Source organism: Artibeus jamaicensis, unplaced genomic scaffold (genome assembly GCF_021234435.1).
Source record: "Artibeus jamaicensis isolate MK-2021 breed Jamaican fruit bat unplaced genomic scaffold, CSHL_Jam_final contig_548, whole genome shotgun sequence".
NCBI classification, from domain to species: Eukaryota; Metazoa; Chordata; class Mammalia; order Chiroptera; family Phyllostomidae; genus Artibeus; species Artibeus jamaicensis.
Window position 1 is genome coordinate 8,268,504 of NW_026521883.1, and position 18,219 is coordinate 8,286,722.

The 18,219-nt window shown below is 37.0% G+C and overlaps 1 protein-coding gene across 1 annotated transcript in view; it reads left to right on the forward strand.

Moving 5' to 3' along the window:
- Positions 1–12,385: 12,385 nt before the first annotated feature.
- DENND4A (DENN domain containing 4A) overlaps positions 12,386–18,219 on the forward strand; it is a 120,868-nt gene continuing 115,034 nt past the window's right edge. The window contains exons 1-2 of the mRNA XM_037155579.2: positions 12,386–12,639; positions 16,447–16,522. The gene's annotated coding sequence lies outside the window, so the exon portion shown is untranslated. The remainder of the gene's footprint in view (positions 12,640–16,446; positions 16,523–18,219) is intronic.

Below are 18,219 nucleotides of genomic sequence, written 5' to 3' on the forward strand. Positions count from 1 at the left end.
AAAAGATGATTTTATGGTATTCGAATTCTATTTCAATTTTTTGTCAACAATTTTAACGTAAAGAGAATTCAAAATTACCTGTAATCACAAGAATTTCACCCACTTTCATCCTAATGTACATTTTTTAATGGGAAAGAAAGAGTGGTGTTTTAGCTTTTTTTTTAACCCTGGTTGCACACATCATCGCTGACAGTCAAAATTTAAAAGCCATTAACATTCAGGGCTTGATGCGATGGACTCCTGTGAAGAGGAAGGCTTGAAGCAACAGGTCAGGCTGAAATGGCACAGCCCTCCCTGCTGCTTGCACACTACCCCTTCCTTCACTGTCTCGGATGGCACAGAATTAAGGTCCCTGCCCTCAGGGAGCCCACAGCCTGGTGGTAGAGACTATTAATCTGTTATGGAAAGAAATGTTATATTTAAAAGATTTCGAGAACTATTGAGCACTACAAAATACATGCTAACAATGTATCTTGATTATAGAATATGTTGGTCTGATTCCCGGTTCTGGGTATTTCTGTAATAAGGATACTGTTGGAGAATTAAGCACTGAGGCAGGTACTGAATATCATTTACCTAGAAAGTGACTTGCCATCCACCATAAAGACATGTTCACGTTGTGCCCACTAGGTGTCTCATTATTTTACAAGGAAATTGAAAAGCACATTTCCACCTGTGTCCTGAGTCAGCTTGGCCAAAATCTCAGCCACTTTCTAGCAACCATGTGTAAAATGCCAGTAGTGTAGTTGCCTCTTATCTGAGAAGGGAAGAAGATGTCTTTGTGGATTCTTCGCCTTCTCAAAATCCATATATCTGCAAATTTCTCTCCTATGGAAGCCGGAACTAGGAAGACCAAGCAGGAATTCTCCCACAAACTGGGTACTTAGACCTTATAGGCAGCAGCGCAGAATCCGCACTGGTTTCCTGGCCTGGTGCTAACTGTCATCTGCATGTGAGCTAACATCTCCCAGCCGCACCACATACTATCTGTGTGCCCAAGTAGAATGTGTTCTTCCTTATTCATAGGTGGCAGTCACAGGAGTCATTTTCATAATAGGATCCAGGGTCTCTTCTTACGTGGTGAAGTTCAAGTTTCCAAGTGATACACAACAACTTATCCCCATATTTTAATCTTTGTCATGCATGAGCTTTCTTTAGATGGCATACAGCAGAATTCCCTGCCTATGGTGCCGACATCAGAGAGGAAGGCACCAGATTTAATGCAATCAGGAGACTGATGCATTAAAAAAATCTATGGCAACTTCAAGAGCTCATCTCATCAGGCTTTCACACACTACTAATGGGAGTGTAAATGGATATAACCTCTCTGCAGTGCCACTTGGCAGTATCTATCAGGAATGCATTCAAAAGTTTATGTCTGTCAGGATCCCAGAAGGAAAGAGATTTCATTCAGAATGGTGCAGATGAAGAGACTTTAATAAAAGAACTACTTACCGATGGGTAGGCCAGGTTAAGGGGGTAGACAAATGATGTTCAGGCACCTAGAGAAGAACAGTGAGGTAAATGGACAGAGGCTGAAAATAATCTCGTGGAATTCAGTGAAAGCTGGACTGGTGGAGGAGGAACCACCCAGAAAGGAGGCTGCACTGGAGATGGGGAGGGGCGTGCAGCCAGGGTCTCAAAGCAGGAAGGCCCAGACTTCTCTTTCTTTTGGCCCTGTAATTGCCTCTGGAGCCACCCATCAAATCCCAAAGGGCAAGGGATCCTGGAAATGCAATCTATAAAAACAGAGTGAAGAAAAGTAGAGAAGGGGTGGGGTTGGCAGTGGCAAAATAACCAGCACAAACCTGCAATAACATTTCTAGGCATATATCCCAGGGACATAATCAAAGATGAAAGCAAAGAATTATGCCAAGATGTTTTTCAGAGTTAAGTATGAGAGCGAAAACATGAAAACAAGCTGAATATCTTATAATAGGAGAATAGATAGATAAATTATAGTGTATCTATACTTTGGAATGTTATTGTGCCATACTAAACATTTTTGAAGAATCTGTGGATATATGCAAAAATGCTTACAATAAAACGCTAATTAAAAAAGACACAAAACATTATGCACGGTATTAACTCAATTCCACGAACACATATACAAAGGGGAAGCACCTTGAAGAGTTAAAACATTTCTTTTTGATGATGGGACTACATTTTTCCCCCTAACTTCCAATGTTCTTCGTGTTTCTTTAATAATAAAGTAAGCATACGATACTTTTGTGATCAGAGGAAAAAGGCAATACCAAAAAAGAGAGCCCATTTCTCACTGACATGAACTCTGCTCAATTTAAAACGTTAATGAGGGACACAATTGTTTATGTAAATTAAAACCAGTGACAGGGAAGGTAAACCTCAATCTGTGTCTGTTTGATATCTGGACGAAAAGTGAGAGAAAAGTCAGTCCATTTTTATGGAACATCAAACATCCATATAGTAGATGATTTTGATTTTTGACAATACTTTATACTCTTCACTTGAATAACAGGTATCATATTAATTCAGCTTTAGTTGGATTCAGCCTTATCTTGCAACTCTGGAAAATCCAAGAAATTTTAATAAGCCAAATTATGAAATAGTAATATTTTCTTTTAAATTGTATAGTTCAACGTTCATCATAATTTTTAAACCATACTTTGTTTTTTATCAATTAGACAAGTAATACACAAATACTTTCTTTTTAAAAAGATTTTATTTATTTATTTTTAGAGAGAGGGGAAGGGAGGGAGAAAGAGAAGGAGAGAAACATCAGCGTGTGGTTGCCTCTCATGTGGCCCCCACTGGGGACCTGGCCTGCAACCCAGGCATCTGCCCCGACTAGGAATCCAAATGGTGACCCCTTGTTTCACAGCCCGCATTCAATCCACTGAGCTACACCAGCCGGGTCCACAAATACATTCTTGTTTTAAAGATTAAAACAATACAAAGAATACAAAAGTTTCTGCACTCACGCTTGGTCTCCTCTTCATAAGTAACCTATTTTCAGTTTGTTCTGTGACTCTAAAGACATTTGCTGATCACTTATATGATATAAATGCATATAGAAATATATAGTTTTATTTTCATTTTCTAAGTAAGGGATGTTTTATTGTCCATATTGTTCTGCAACTTGCTTTTTTCTCATGTTGCAGCTCCCCTTATTCTTTTTCAATGGCTACATAGTTTTTCATGGTTTGGATGTCTCACGATCATCTGACCACTCTTCCTGTTGGTGGCTATTTAGGTCGTTTATAGTTACCTGGCATTTCAGACAATACCACCATGAAAAACCTTGTATATGCTTCTATGTGCACATATGTGAGCATTATTTCCCTCAGGGAGCTATTGGAAAATGAAATTTCTGGTCTGAAGGATATGTGCACCTAAATTTTTACTGTCTAGCAGCCTTTCATAAAGCTTTATCAATTGGTACATCCAAGAAAAAGGTGTCAAGCCTGACTAATAATCAGGAAATTATAAATTAAAATAACAATAGGATAGCATATTTACCATTTGGGGTTCAAAATTTTAAGAGAGTGATTATGCAAAATATGGAGGAGGTTAGGGACATGTGTCCTCATATGAACATTCTTCTGACAACCAGCATCTACACATCAGGAAGGCTTCCTTGGAGACTCATGGAAAGTGACAGCACCAGACTGTTACGATAAATACAGGGCGTTTCTGTTACAGGACTGCCGGTTTTCACACACGCTGATAGCAGCCCTGCCGTCCGCATGTGCTCACCAACAGCATGATCACCAGGTATTATTGTTTTGCAATTACTAACTCCTTAACTTCCCATTTTAATAATCACATTTTGGTTTATAACTTTTACAGCCCTTTCCCATAGATTACATCAACCGATCTCTGCCTCCGTGACACTGTGAAGTAGGTGCTTTTCCAGTGAGAAAATTGAGGCTCAGAGAAGTTAAATGACTTTCCAGAGTCACATAGACAGTTATAAGTGGAAGGGCTCAGGTCTTCTGACTTCCAGTTCCATTAGCTTTCCACTTTCTGGACTGTTTTTAAAACGAGAGAGAGTGAAAGTCCTCCTTGTCTCTTACCTGGAGTTCAAGTTATCTAAAAGGAACCACAAGGGGCAGCCTGGTGTAGCAGAAGACACAATAGGCTGGAAGGCTGAGAACTGGCTTTTTATCTCTACTTTGTGCTCCTCCCAGCTCTGTGACACTAGGCAAGTCATTTAGCCTCACGGGGCCTCGGGGCCTCTTTAGAAAAATAGATATGATGCTCACACTAATATTGGAAGAAGAGATGATGCCTACAATTCCTCCTGGTCGTGAGATTTTATTTAAGCTAAAATTAGACTAGTGATTCTTCTCTGTCCATACATTTCATGAAACACCATTTCTGCAATGGATTTATTCTTGCAAATACGAATCCCAAAAGGAAAAACTTACCATGCAATACTTTCTTTGACTGAAATCTAAAAATGTTCCCTCATCTCTTCCTTCCTTCCTTCCTTCCTTCCTTCCTTCCTTCCTTCCTTCCTTCCTTCCTTCCTTCCTTCCTTCCTTTTCTCCCTCTCTCCTCTTCCTCTTCCTTCCCTCCTTTCTCTCTCTCTTCTTTCTTTCACACTATTAGGTAAACCCCTTGCTAAAGTCTAGGGAAATTTCCAAAGAACAACAGCAAATGGTTTCAGGTAACTGGCTGTTTCTCAAAAGATGTTTTCTGCCTGGATCTCTTTACCACTTGGCATGACCCAAATTCCACCTACATTTTTTTGTTGTTGCCTATTATTACAGATTTTTAAAGTGACTCATTTTCCCATTTTAATTCCAATAGTGTAAAAGCTTTAACCAGAGTTTTTCCTTATAGTTCCAACTTCCATAAACAACAAAGATTTTAAGAGCTGGAAGGTGTCTTAAGAGATCACTATCTTTGAACAGATCAAATATTTTCCACTTAACAGGAAGCATCTGCTGCCCAGAAAGCCTGTCACTCAAGGTTTCACAGATAGCAAGTCTCCTCATACAGTACTTATTCCGTTCTTAATACATAACAATTTATTGATCCTGACTCTTCCAGAAAGTCAAAGTGAGTAAACTATATGATCATTGGTTGTTTTCATTTTATCACACATCACAAATTCTTCTAGTTCTAACCATATTTTGATGCATTATTTATGAGAACCATCTGGTAACAGGTTTGAAGAGAAAACTCTGGAATTTTAAAAGTGTGCTGCACATTTTTCCAGGAGACACAGTGTATGGCTCAGATCTATCATTGACCTGCTCATTGGTTATAACATCCAGCAACCAGATTTGTTCACTGCATTTAAAAAAAAAAACTGAGGTACAACTTATATATAGTAAAGTGCAAAACTCTGAAGTATATTACTCAAAACATGTGTACATGTGCATACACCATGTAACCCCCACCCAGATCAAGACACAGAGAATTACTAGCACCTCTAAACGTTCCTTGTGCCCCATACCAGTCATCGCTCTCTAAGGGTAACTACTATTTTAACTTCTATTGCCAGAAATTAGTTTAAAGTTTAGTACTGTAATTCTGTTTTTGAACTTCATATTAATGAAACCACACAGAATGGACTATCTGCTTTTTCTAAATTCGACATTGTGTCTGTGAGATTGTTAACCACATTCTAAAACTCAAGTCATTTTCTGGCTTATATACCAGCTGTAGGCAGGTACGTGTAGTCTAAAAAAATGCAGTGAGGAAAAGAGTGTTTTAAAATGACTGGAATGGAATAATCTATACTGCTCCTGTCACTTTCCAGTCTTGCATCATCAATTTTCCTCTTCATCTCTGCTTTTAAATGGGCTCTGATCCATCCAAGTATTCTATTTTCCTTTTCCATTAATGGATAAGTAACTTATACATTTTTTCTTATTTATAGCCATCATCCCCCTTCAGTGTTCTACAATCATTGGTTTAAAAGCTGGAAATAACCTCAAGCTATCATCTGTCACAAACCTCTCTCATCAGCAAGAAAAGCACTATTATCTCCTATTTTCAGATTCAGCAGATATTTACTGAACACATAATTGTTAATGTATTTTTCTAGGTATCATGGCGGGGGTAACTACAAAAATATAGCAAGCATAAGCCCTATGTTCATGAACTTCCAGCCTAGCAGAGAAGCAGCATAGTACATATATCTACATAAAAGCTCATAATATAAGCTACAAAGTATTACATGATACCATTGAGTTAAAAGAGAAAAAAATGTTCCATGAGCTCAGAGGGAAAGGTCATTTCTAGCTGAGGTGGTGTAAAAAGGTTGGTAGTTGAGTATTTGTATCAGGAGGATTACTAAGAAATAGGCTGCCACAGTGAGGTAGGTTTCGTCATGTAGTGAGGGGGAAAGCATTTTTGATAACTAAGGACAAGGACATTGAATTGGGAAATCATGCAGCGCATACAGGGAGTGTCAGGGCACTTTGACTCAAGAGTAGGGTAAGTGATGAAGAAATTGGGGCCCAAGGTGCTTGTGGATTACCCAAGGCTATAGCACTAGGGGAGCCCTAGACTGGGGATCGAGTCTGAGGCATCTTTTCTCTTTAATGTTTTCCCCATAATTTTATCAAAACAACATTTTAACCACTGCATACTTTCCTCACAATAGCCCATTATATATTGTCCATTAATTAACTGACCCAACATTTATTGAATATCTACTACATGCCAGGCGCAAATGGCCTCTATGGATTCCCAGGCTGATGTGGTATGTGTTATAATTTTTTTCCATTTGGAGAGTAGGGCTAACATAATATTGGTCTAAGACTGATTTCCCTTCCCTTTAATTGCTATAACTTTACTGAATTATATTTCAGAGCCAATACTATAAATAACAGATGGAACGAAATAAACCACACAAAAGGATCTCTGCAACATGTTTTTTTTTTTTTCTACGTGACATCAATACACTGACTCTTAGCATTGACTACACATGTGGGTTTTCCATAACTGCATTTACAAATGTTTGAGCAAGGGGTAATACAGAAGGATCTGAAACCTTCCATTCTTAAACTGAAGTTCAAAAACATCCTTAATATTGTAGTACAACAAGACTCACTTCCTTTTAACTTATCAACCACCAAAAGACATTTCCCTTGTTCTGTGTAATGTAACTATGGGGACACAACACTTTCTATGCAACTGAAACACATCATTCTGGCTTAACGCACTCATTTTCTGAGAAATATTAAAAAAAAGTTGTGGTCACAGTTAAACCTTTGAACTACTTTGGTATTTCAGTGTAAATCCAATACATGTTTTAGTAAAATTCAGAGGGATAATTAAGTACAAGGACTATGGATTCTTTATAATTCTATTGAACAATTCCTAATTAAAGCTTTAGTGCCAGAAAAAAAGTGATTATTATTTAAATAAATTAGTTTATCAGATACTTTATAAATTGCAGAGTATAAAAAGTGGAGTTTTGAGAGTTCTATTCCCAGGCATGCAGCAGGCCAAGCATTTAGCCTGCCCTTCCCATTGGAAATAATTTTTTAACAAGGCTAAATTTTTTTAAATCCTAAACTTTTAAAAAGCATTCAAGCATGGACTTGAAAGTGAGGAGTTATCAGTTCAACAAGAAGTAGGAACCAAGAGAGGTAAAGGGACAACCTTGTCCAAGAGGGGGTGTATAAAACCAGGAGGCACCATTTACAGTCTATTTAGCTAAATGACACCCTTGCAGTTGCTCAGTCCTATGGCCTTGAGGTCATTTTGTTCAAATTGGTAAAGTTTGGCTTTGGCTTCACTGGGGGGGGGGGGGGGGGGGGGGGTGAGAGGTGCAATGGGAGAAAAAGCCTAAGACTTGAAGAATCCTATAGGAGACCTTCCTGCCACTAAGTTTGGACCCTTTAGGTAGGTATAAAAACTCACATACCCACTCACCCTCAGACTACTGCAGGGAAAGTTCCTGTGGTGCTAAGCAGAATTGAGGGCCAAAAAATTCTGTCCCTGGATGAATGTCAACTTATCATAATCTAGAGCCCAAACAGACCCCCTAAATAAAGCCTCAAGCCATTACTTCAAATTAAATAGGCCCCAGGTATACAGAACACAAGCAAATCTTTTCTAGAGGAATATACTGCAATATCCACAAGTTATTTTCCAAGGAAAATGAGCAGCTCCCAGGAATAAAGCCTAAGCACCCCCCAAAACAAGTTACTATGGGTGAGAATCAGTAGAAACAATATCCAACAGAAACAAAAGAAAACTGTCACAAAGACTTCAGATATTTAAATTATCAGACACAGTGAAATAACTATATTTAATTTTTAAAAAATACAAACACCTATTCAAAACAAGAAACCATAGAAAATAGCTTAGTGGATTAAAATTTTAGAACTTCAGAAATGAAAAGCACAGAAACTGAATTCAAAACACAGTGGGAAAAAAGACTTGCATAAACAGTATACTTCACCAAAGAAGAGGTATGGATGGCAAATACACAATAAAGAGTTGTTTAACATCATCAGCCATTAAGGAAATATATATTAAAACCATAAAGAGATACTACCATATACCTGTTAGAATGGCTGAAATAAAACAATCTGACAATACCAAGAGCTGACAAGAATATGGAGCAACTGAATTCTCTCTACTTTCTCATGCATTGCTGGTAACCAATGCACAATGGCACAATGGTACACAAATTCGAGAAAAGAGTGTGGCAGTTTTTATAAAGTTAAACAGAATTGCCACAGATAGAACAATCTCACTCCTAGGCATTTATCAGAGTGAAGTTAAAACTTATGTTCACTCAGCCCTGGCTGGTATAGCTCAGTGGATTGAGCAGGGGCCTGTGAACCAAAAAGATCGCAGTTCAATTCCCTGTCAGGACACATGCCTGGGTTGTAGGCCAGTTCCCAGCAGGGGATGGACCAGAAGCAACCATATATTGATATTTCTCTCCTCTGCTTCCCTACCCTTCTAAAGATAAGTAAATAAACAAAAAAATTAAATAAATAAAAGTGAATAAATAAAATCTTAAAAAAAACTTATGTTCACTCAAAAGCCTGAATACAAATGTTTATAGTAGCTTTATTTGTAATAACCCAAAGTTGGAAACAGCCCATATTTCCATTGACTGGGAAATGGATAAACTATAGTACATCCATAAAATGGAATACTATTCAGAAATAAAGAAGGAATAAACTCTTGATACATACAAGAATATGAATGAATCTCAATAGCATTTTGCTTAGTGAAAGAAGCCAAATTCAAAAGACTACATATTGCATGATTACATTTATGTGACATTCTAGAAAAGGCAGAACTTTAGGAACAGATAACAGATTGGTGGTTGCCTAGGGTTAAAAGTGGGATGATGGTTCGATCACAAAAGGATACCACAGGGACACTCCAGAGATTGTGTTCCGTATCTTGATTGTAATGGTAGTTTTACCACCCTATATATTTGCCAAAACTTGTTTTACTGTATGTTAAAAACTTTAAAAAAAAAAAGATTGTCAGATTGGGTAAAAAATATAGGGTCTGACAGTTTCTGTTGGTCAAGGTCAAACTTTGCTCAAGACAAAATTCAATTCTCATTCTGAAAACTCCTATGAGATTATGTACCAAACCTCATTAAAAAGTGAACAGTATTTCTATTTTTAGATTGCTAACATCTAGCAGGAAATAAAAACCAATACACATCAGAGTTAAATATACTTTAATATACCATAGTTTTTGTATCTTAATACAACTGTGAAACTTGGAAACTAAAAATCAAAGAAATTTTTTTGCCATTATGTTATTGATTTCAGTTACTGTGTTTTTCATTTCTAGAAGTTCCAATTTTTTAAATCTACTTGATTACTGTCTATGGTTCTTTGTTTTGAATAAATGTTTTGCATTTCGTGTTTTATTTGTTTTCAAAAATATCATTTGAAACAGCAAGATGAATCCTTGACTTTTCACTTTTCATCCAGCTGTTTTGCCGTCAGAGAACTAATTTTAGAAGGAGTAATCTTCTTATAAAATACGGTGTAATTAAAAAAAGTAGGTTTGGGTGGTTTTGTTTTGGATTGTTTTTTTTTTTTTGAGACTTCTAATTCCGAGTTGTACAGGGTTCTTGGCTTTCTGAACCAAGCCAGCAGCCTGAGAATAACCTGAACCATAAATCTAAGGCTAAACCACAAAACTGTTGGCTAAAAAATCATTGTTAGTTTCTACAAGAGTTGAATTCCAGCTCCTTTATATTAATGGATTTTAAAATTAAAATTAAGTTGCAAATGAAGTTTCTTCTCAACCTGTATACAAATAATATGGAAATCATAGTGTGTGATGGATTACCCCTCCCTGAAAGCTGAATGATTACATTTGCTTTGTAATGCATGTGAGAGACATGTGTTTGCCTATGTCACTGAAGACTAAATGGCTGCTTTTCTTGCTTTCTTTTTCTCCCATCCAAGTACTAACCAGGCCCGACCCTGCTTAGCTTCCGAGATCAGATGAGATGGGGCACGTTCAGGCTGGTATGGCCATAGACTCTTGCTTTCTTTTTCTGACAGGAACTGTCAGCAACATGAAACACATTGCCACATTTTTTTTGAGCAATAGCTTTTTTTTTAATGTAGAGAGTCAAATTCAACAAGTCTTGCCCAAACCAAACACTTTTGTCCACAAAATCCAGACTAGTTTTCTCCCCATTTCTCAAAAAAGCTATAACTGAGTGCACACTGAAATCTCAAGTTTTCAGTGTACCAGGTAGACATGGCCACAAATGCAAGAGATTCTTCACTTTTCAGGTCAAAATTAGGCCATTTTTTTCATCCTGTTACAATGGTGAACAATGACTTTTCACTGATTAATTATGAAACAAAATAGACTGAGAGAAGACAAGTTCATGTAACTCCTCACAGGTCCAAGTGCTGTATGAGGAATGATTTGTGTTGATAACAGCTTATTCAGTAATGAGTTTCCAGAAAGCTACTTGGTTTTTTTTTTTTTACTTAATTTGTAGAATAATTCAATCAACCCCAAAGTCATCTAAAGCAGAAACCCCCAACCTCTTTGGCACCAGGAACAGGAGGTGGAGCTCAGGTGGTATTGAGCTGGCCTGTCACTCACCTCCTGCTGTGTGGTCAGGTTCCTGACAGGCCAAGTACTGCTTGGTGGCTGAGGGGGGAAGGGGTTGGGGACCCCTGATCCAAAGTCATTATCCTAATCAGTCAAGAATCCAAGAAACTTCTATTGAAAAAAAAAAAGAACCAAAGAAAATTGGCATCCTATATTGTCCCAGAGCCATGCTTTTCCCAAGGCTTTTGTACTACCTAATTATCATAAAATAATGCTCCAACTAACACAATAAGACTGTTAGACAGATCATGAGACCACTGACTCGCTGAACATAGCTTTGTGTGGTTAGGAAACCATATTACTGAACTGTTAGCCACTGGCTTGTGACATTTATAAGAAGGCTAACAATTTACCCACAAATACGGAAAAAACAATTGTAAACCTTTCTTCAAGTTTCCACATTAAAAATGATCTTATGCATGTAGGAATGGAGGAAAATGTGGAAAAGTCACTCTCATTAGACTGGCTTTGAGGCGACACACCGTGTTTATAAAATGTTTCGAGATGGTTAGATAAGCAGTTCTAATGACAGCACATTGCGCCGTTATCATGCGCCATGTGTAGCCTAAGGAGAGTTTTCGGTCTATCAGAGAGGCCCACGTGTTGCTATTTGTCACTTCAATTTCACATGAGAAACAAAATTAAAAAAAAAAACCAACTTTAAAACCCAGACAAGTCATTTGTGGCCAGAGTAATGAGACCTCTTGCAAAAAAGGAGAGAAAGAGAGAGATTGATTTCGGGGGGAGGATATTAACACATTTGATACATTTTTGAGAAACAGGCTTTGGTTTTAGAGCCTTATTACAGCTGTTTAATTCACTTGCTCTTGCAGCTCAAGTATATAGACATTTTCAGTAAAGTTTTAAAGGGTTTCTACACCTTCAGTGATTTTACCATTTTTAAGAGAAATGAGAAACACTGTCGTAGTGACCATATAGTGGCACTTATTTTCAGAAGCTGCATTTTAAGTTACTAACACAGCATGTGCAGGTATAGGGCTGTGTCTTAGTTACAGTTCTACACTGAATATTACAGCGACTGAGAACCCTTTGATACAGCAGGGTACAGGCTCACTTAAAAAATAATATTCTCCTGAAAAGGCAATAGCTCTCCTTATAAGAAGCAACATGTGAAGTCTAGCAGACATGGTTTCATATATTCCATTTTGATTGCCTAAGTTTTCAGCTGGGTGGCATTCTAGTTCAAGGCCATTCTCTTGCAAAACTTCGTTCTGTGGTTTTAACATAACTCTGTGTCTGTTGTAAACCGGGGAGGACAGGAGAAAAAAAAAAGAGGAAAGTGTGCTCCATACAACTCTTCACTTGAAGGTCTTATAGTAGGCAACTGATTTTCAAACAAAAAATTCGAAGTTCTCTGAGCTTCTTTCTACCCTGAATGAATCCTGATTTTAGTAACGTTTAAGGTGATTGCTGCAGAGACTCTAAAGTTTAGGACAAAACCAGATTAAGGGCATTAATCATCTAAATAAAATAATTGTCATCTAAATAAGGATTATGAAGACCAATGAAGTAACAATAGTTGATCGTCGTTTATCGAGTACTGAAAAGGTATGTAGTCCTATTTAATTCCGCTTTTGAGGTTTCAGGATTTGAGATGGGGTTTAGGCATAAAAATGAGCAACCAAAAATTCATCACATAAAATAATTACCTTGCATTAAGTTTATTTTTGGCTGATGGAGGAAAGGGAATATGTTTGTGGAATTTCTTTTGTAAATGTCTACTTATGTGAATATATATAGACATCTGAATGTTATTGATGATGATAATTAACAATCATTCTATTCAAATATGTACATTATTATAAGCTATATAATTAAGAACTGGGACAACATATATTCACAAAATGAATGATATGCAATGTGATGAAAGATCTGACAAGTCCTTCAAACAATTACAGCCATGATAATAAAATATGCAAAAGGTCAAATGATGAAGATGTAGTTGCAGTTGTACTTAGAATGGAAGGGAGGTAGCTAATTGAAAATTAAAGATTGGGATTTCCCGGCACCCCCCCCCTCGCCCCATATTCCCCAAACGGGTTAGGATCTGCTAATATCTTTGTGCCTGGGGTTTTAATTCTAGTCCTATCTTACACAAAAATTGTCTTTCCTGGTCCCTCTAAAGTTATAGATTTTTTTAAAAGGACCTTAACAAAAATTTCTCAGAGGCATCTACACAGTTCTTGAAAAAATTATCTCCATAACTTCCCATTCTAAGGAATTTAACTAGGCTGGGAAGAAAAATATTGAGTGAGTTTTCTTAGGCCATGGGTATAAAGTTTTCCTAGAACTATAAGTGAATAATCATGATCCAAAGGCACAGTCTTTTCACAAACAAAATATATGTCACAAACATCTTTCCTGTGCCAGTTCCAGAAAGTGACATATCTCACTCTATATGTGCTTATCATCTGGAACAAACCTTAATTCATAGTGTACTCACCCAAATCATAAATCTTTTTCTGGCAATTCAAAGTAGTGACAAGAGAGAATTATTTTGGAAGATATTTTCTTACTAACTCTAGTTAGCAGTGTAGATATGTGTGGTCTAGATCAGTGATTTTCAACTTTTTAAAAAAATCTCAGCACAGATAAACTTATTACTAACATTCTGTGGCATACTGAAAATATTATATATTTTGCCAATCTGACAAAAATAAGTATAATTTTGACTCATTCGCACTGAATAGCTATTGTGTTGGCTGATGTCATTTTTTAATTTGACAATCTAAGGGAAAGGAGGCCAGCGCTCCTGACTAAGTAGTCAGGTTTCGCATGTTTTAAACATTCTTCTGGCACACCAATGGGAAATTGCTGGTCTAGGTGATATTCCAAATCAGCTTCCAGTCTAGTTATTCAGATTGCTTAGTTCTGAGGACTGAGGTGAGCATAAGCAGTTCTTCCTCAAACTTTCATCTGCAGCTATTTCTTATAGACTTTAATCTTCAAGTGTGCTTATTTCCACTTTCCTCTGGTTTTGGAGATTCCTGCATATCATCATTTAGACTCTAGTTCACAGTACTGCTGTTCCTTCCAAACAGATGCATTCTGTTCTCATCTCTAGGTATGAAGATTGTTTTCTATCAATTGCTTTTATACATAGGATTTACTAATATTCTAAAATTTTCTTTCCCTTAAATATATGCATTAGTGGATATATTAATAAGCCTTCTACATTAAATTTTTTTTTACCACTTTCCACATGTTCTGTAGAAAGATAAAATCCAACCTACGTAAGTAAAATAGAGGGTCAACTCGACAGTCCAGCAGAGACTCTCCCAAAACCACAACCACTTCTTACCCTAATTTATAGTTTCATTACTGGCCACACTTTTATTTTGCTTACTTTTTTTAGTTTCTTCCTTAGATCTATCCCTTACATGTGCTTTTGGATAATAACACTAACTACTACTGAATTTCTCTTTCTAACGTAAGTTGGCCAGTTTCTTGTGAACTCTAAGTGCCCTATATGATACAAAAGGCAATGTCCTGAAGACCCATGAATGTAATGGATGGTCTTTTCTTATCCTCTGTCCTTTTAACCATTTACCGCTAGTGTGAAGCTACTATTAAACTACCATGACCATGTCTATGTAGTCAATTATAAACACTCACTTGTTTTGTTTTGTAATGCCTTTTTTTTTTTTTGGCTTCACAGAGTACAACGGTTTTAGAACTCAGAAGCTTAGAGAGCCTTTCCTCATCATTTTTGGCGTAGGAAAGATGATTTAGTAATAAGCCAACCTTTGATACAGTTTCTTGTTTAAAACTTTATGAAAGCTTACTTAAACTACAGTGAGATACCATTATATCATAATAAAACCATATTAATATGGCTTAATACCATATTAAGCCAACTGTAATGGCTTTAAAAAAACCCAAGCCAACAAATAAACTAAAACCTGAAAATACCAAGTGGAGCAACTAAACTCTCCTATTGCTTTACTGGTGGGAGTGCTATGGGGTGTAGCTACCTTCAGGAACAGTTTGACAGTTTCTTATACTCATCACAAGACCAAGCAAGCCCGCTTCCTAGGTATTACCAAAGAAAAATGAAGGCATATGTCTGCACAAGAACCTGTGTACAAATGTTATAGAGGCTTTGTTTATAATGACCAAAAGCTGGAAACATCCCGGATGTCCTTCAACTAGAAAATGAATACACAAATTGCAGTTAGAATACTACTCAGCAATACAAAGGAAGAAGTCATTGATGTACACAACACACACCATGGGCAAATCCCAAATGCACTGTGCTAAGTGAAAAATAAAACTCAGAAGGTTATATAGTGGGGGGGGTCAAAAGTAGGTTTACCTACTTTTAGTTAATACAATGATTCATTAAAAATAAAATAAAAGTAGGTTTTATGGAAAATAATGTAATGATTAATAAATAATAATACATACAAGAACAAACTGTATTTCACATACAACTATAAACCTACTTTTGCCCAATCCTGTATATTGTATGATTCTGTTAGTTTATCATCTAGGAAAAGGCAATATTAAGGGCATAAAAATCCAGTCAGTGTTTGCCAGGGGCTAGGATAGGGAGATTGACTCCAGAGGGGCATGAGGGAACTTTTTTGGGTGATGGAAATGTTTGATATTTTGGTTGTGGTGGTGGTTCATAGCTGTGTACATTTACCAAAATTCAACAAACTGTACACTTTAGAAGAACTTTTACTGTATGTAAATTTTCTCTCAATAAACATGACTTTTACAAAAATTCCACCCAAAATCTTTGTGAATATGTTGAAAAATAATGAAGGCTATCCTTGTCTCTTGTGCCTAGGGATTTGTATTTCCTCATAACCAATTATTGCATAAGTCTTAAAGAAGAATGACCATAGAATTTTATGAACTCTCGAAAGATTACAGTATTGTTTTTATTACATGGAACTTAGTAGTAATGAAAATAGGGGGAGGAAAAAAAAACAACTTACAATAAACCAACCACACAGTTATAACCAGTATGTCTGTTTTTCATGAGCCATTACATTTTAACCAAATTTCTTGTATAAGAGAAAGTGACCTTGTTAACTGTCCTTTCACTAGTTCCTCATATTAAGATAAAGTCAAAAATGCTTTGCTTTGTGTATAGATTTTCTGCAATTAGAGTTCATTGAATAAAATTTAATTAAAAAATACTTTAAACATACAGAAAAGTGAAAAAAGAAACCCATGTCCCCATGCACAATAGGGTAAAAGTAGGTTTACAGTTATGAGTAGGCAAAACGGAGTTTATTCTTGTATTATTATTTATTATTTTATTATTTTCCATGTGAACAGCTGTAACCTACTTTGGCCCCCTCGAGTAAATTTAACAAATGCTGTGTATTGCCTTTTTTTTAGATGCTTCTTGAAGAGCAATCCAGTGCTGCAGCTGGAACCCCAACTTTGTCCTATTTCCCAGGCTCCTTCTCCAGAGGTAATCACTACCCTGAAGTAGATATGCATCCTCGTATTTCAGAGATTTGTTCATGTTGACAGATGTCGGTAGATTTCACTACTTCTAATTATTGTATACCATTCCATTACATGATTATAGATATTTACTTTTTGTCCATTAATACTCCAAGGAACACCCTCATAGTGTCTTCTGGTGCATGTGTGCAAAGGTTTCTCTAATGCAGGAGTTTGCAAACCTTTATGGCCAATATGCATGGTGAGCAGTAATTTTACATTCAGATCCTATACATGCATAAATGCATATATCATCATAGGCTGAGTTACCTGGGAAGCAGATCTGAGACCAAAATTAGTGTGTGGGATGCTTATTGGGGAGTGTACCAGGATCGGCATCTGTGGGGGAGTGAAGAAAGCAGAAATGGGCAGAGGGAGTCTGGGATCTAATGAAGTGACTAGAAAGGCCTCAGGTGATACTGCCTTGGCTGCAGGGATCCCTCAGAGTAATATTGAACTGGAGCAAGCGAGTCAGTCCTTTATACACCTGCATTGATACAGCTGACCCAGGAAGAAGGTCTGACCTTTAGCAAGTACCCTAGCTCTCTTTCTGAAGGGGGAATTAGCTAAAAGCTGTTGGCAGCCAACTCTCCTAGAATCTGGGTGAATTAATGTTTCTGTCCTAGAGAAGAATCTAAGTGGCACTCAAAAGTTCATAAAACAATCCTTACTCCAATATTTCCTGCTTTATTTCATTTGTTAAAAATGTTTGTTGCCCTGTGTTCCAAAGTTCCCATGAAGTAAGCCAGAAATCCTTATTTTTGAAACAAAGAAAGTGAGGATCACAAAGAAAGTGAGGCTTAGCTGGTGGAGCATCGTCCTGTATACCAAGTTTGTGTGTTTGGTTGCTGGTCAGAGCAGATACCTAGACTGAGAGTTGGATCTCCAGTCGGAGTTTGTACCAATAGATATTTCTCTCTCACATCAATGTTTTTCTCTCTCTTTCTCCCTTCCTTTCTCTCTAAAATCAATAAACATCTCCTCAGATGAGGAGTAAAAAATACTTGTTGTAACCCTTATATTGTCTTCATAATCCACTAATAGATCATGAATCACAGTTTCAAAAAAACTGCTTTAGATTATATAGTCAGAAATGGAATTGCTGGATTGTGGGGTAAGTGCATTTTGAATATTACTAAATACTGCCAAACTGCTTTCCAAAAGGGTTGGGTTATTTGTCATTCCCACCAGCAGAGCATAAGAGTCTCATTTATCTACACCCTTGATAACTTTTGGTAATGTCAGGCTTTTTAATGTTTTATCATCTGATAGATGCATTACTGGGCTAATACTGTATAGAATCTGAAACCCATCCTTCGGTGAAAGTGAAACATTCCCAATATTGTGGTAACCCAAGACTTACTCCCTGCTACCTTATCAACCACCAAAAGGCATGTGCATTTCCCTGATAATTAAGCGATGTTCAATTTTCAGTCTTGCAAAATAGAAATCTAGTCTGACAAAATGAACCTTTCAGTCTTGAAACCTCTGCTATAGCACTTAGCACAGTATATAACATATGATAGTATAAAGTATCTGTAGGTTGAAAGAGGGAATGTGCTTTAGGCCCAGGGAATTGGAGAGGTCACCTGTTTTGAATCCTCGAGGTAGTGTGGTTTGGTAGAAGCCTATTGGCCCAGGAATTGTGAGGCCTGGGCTCTG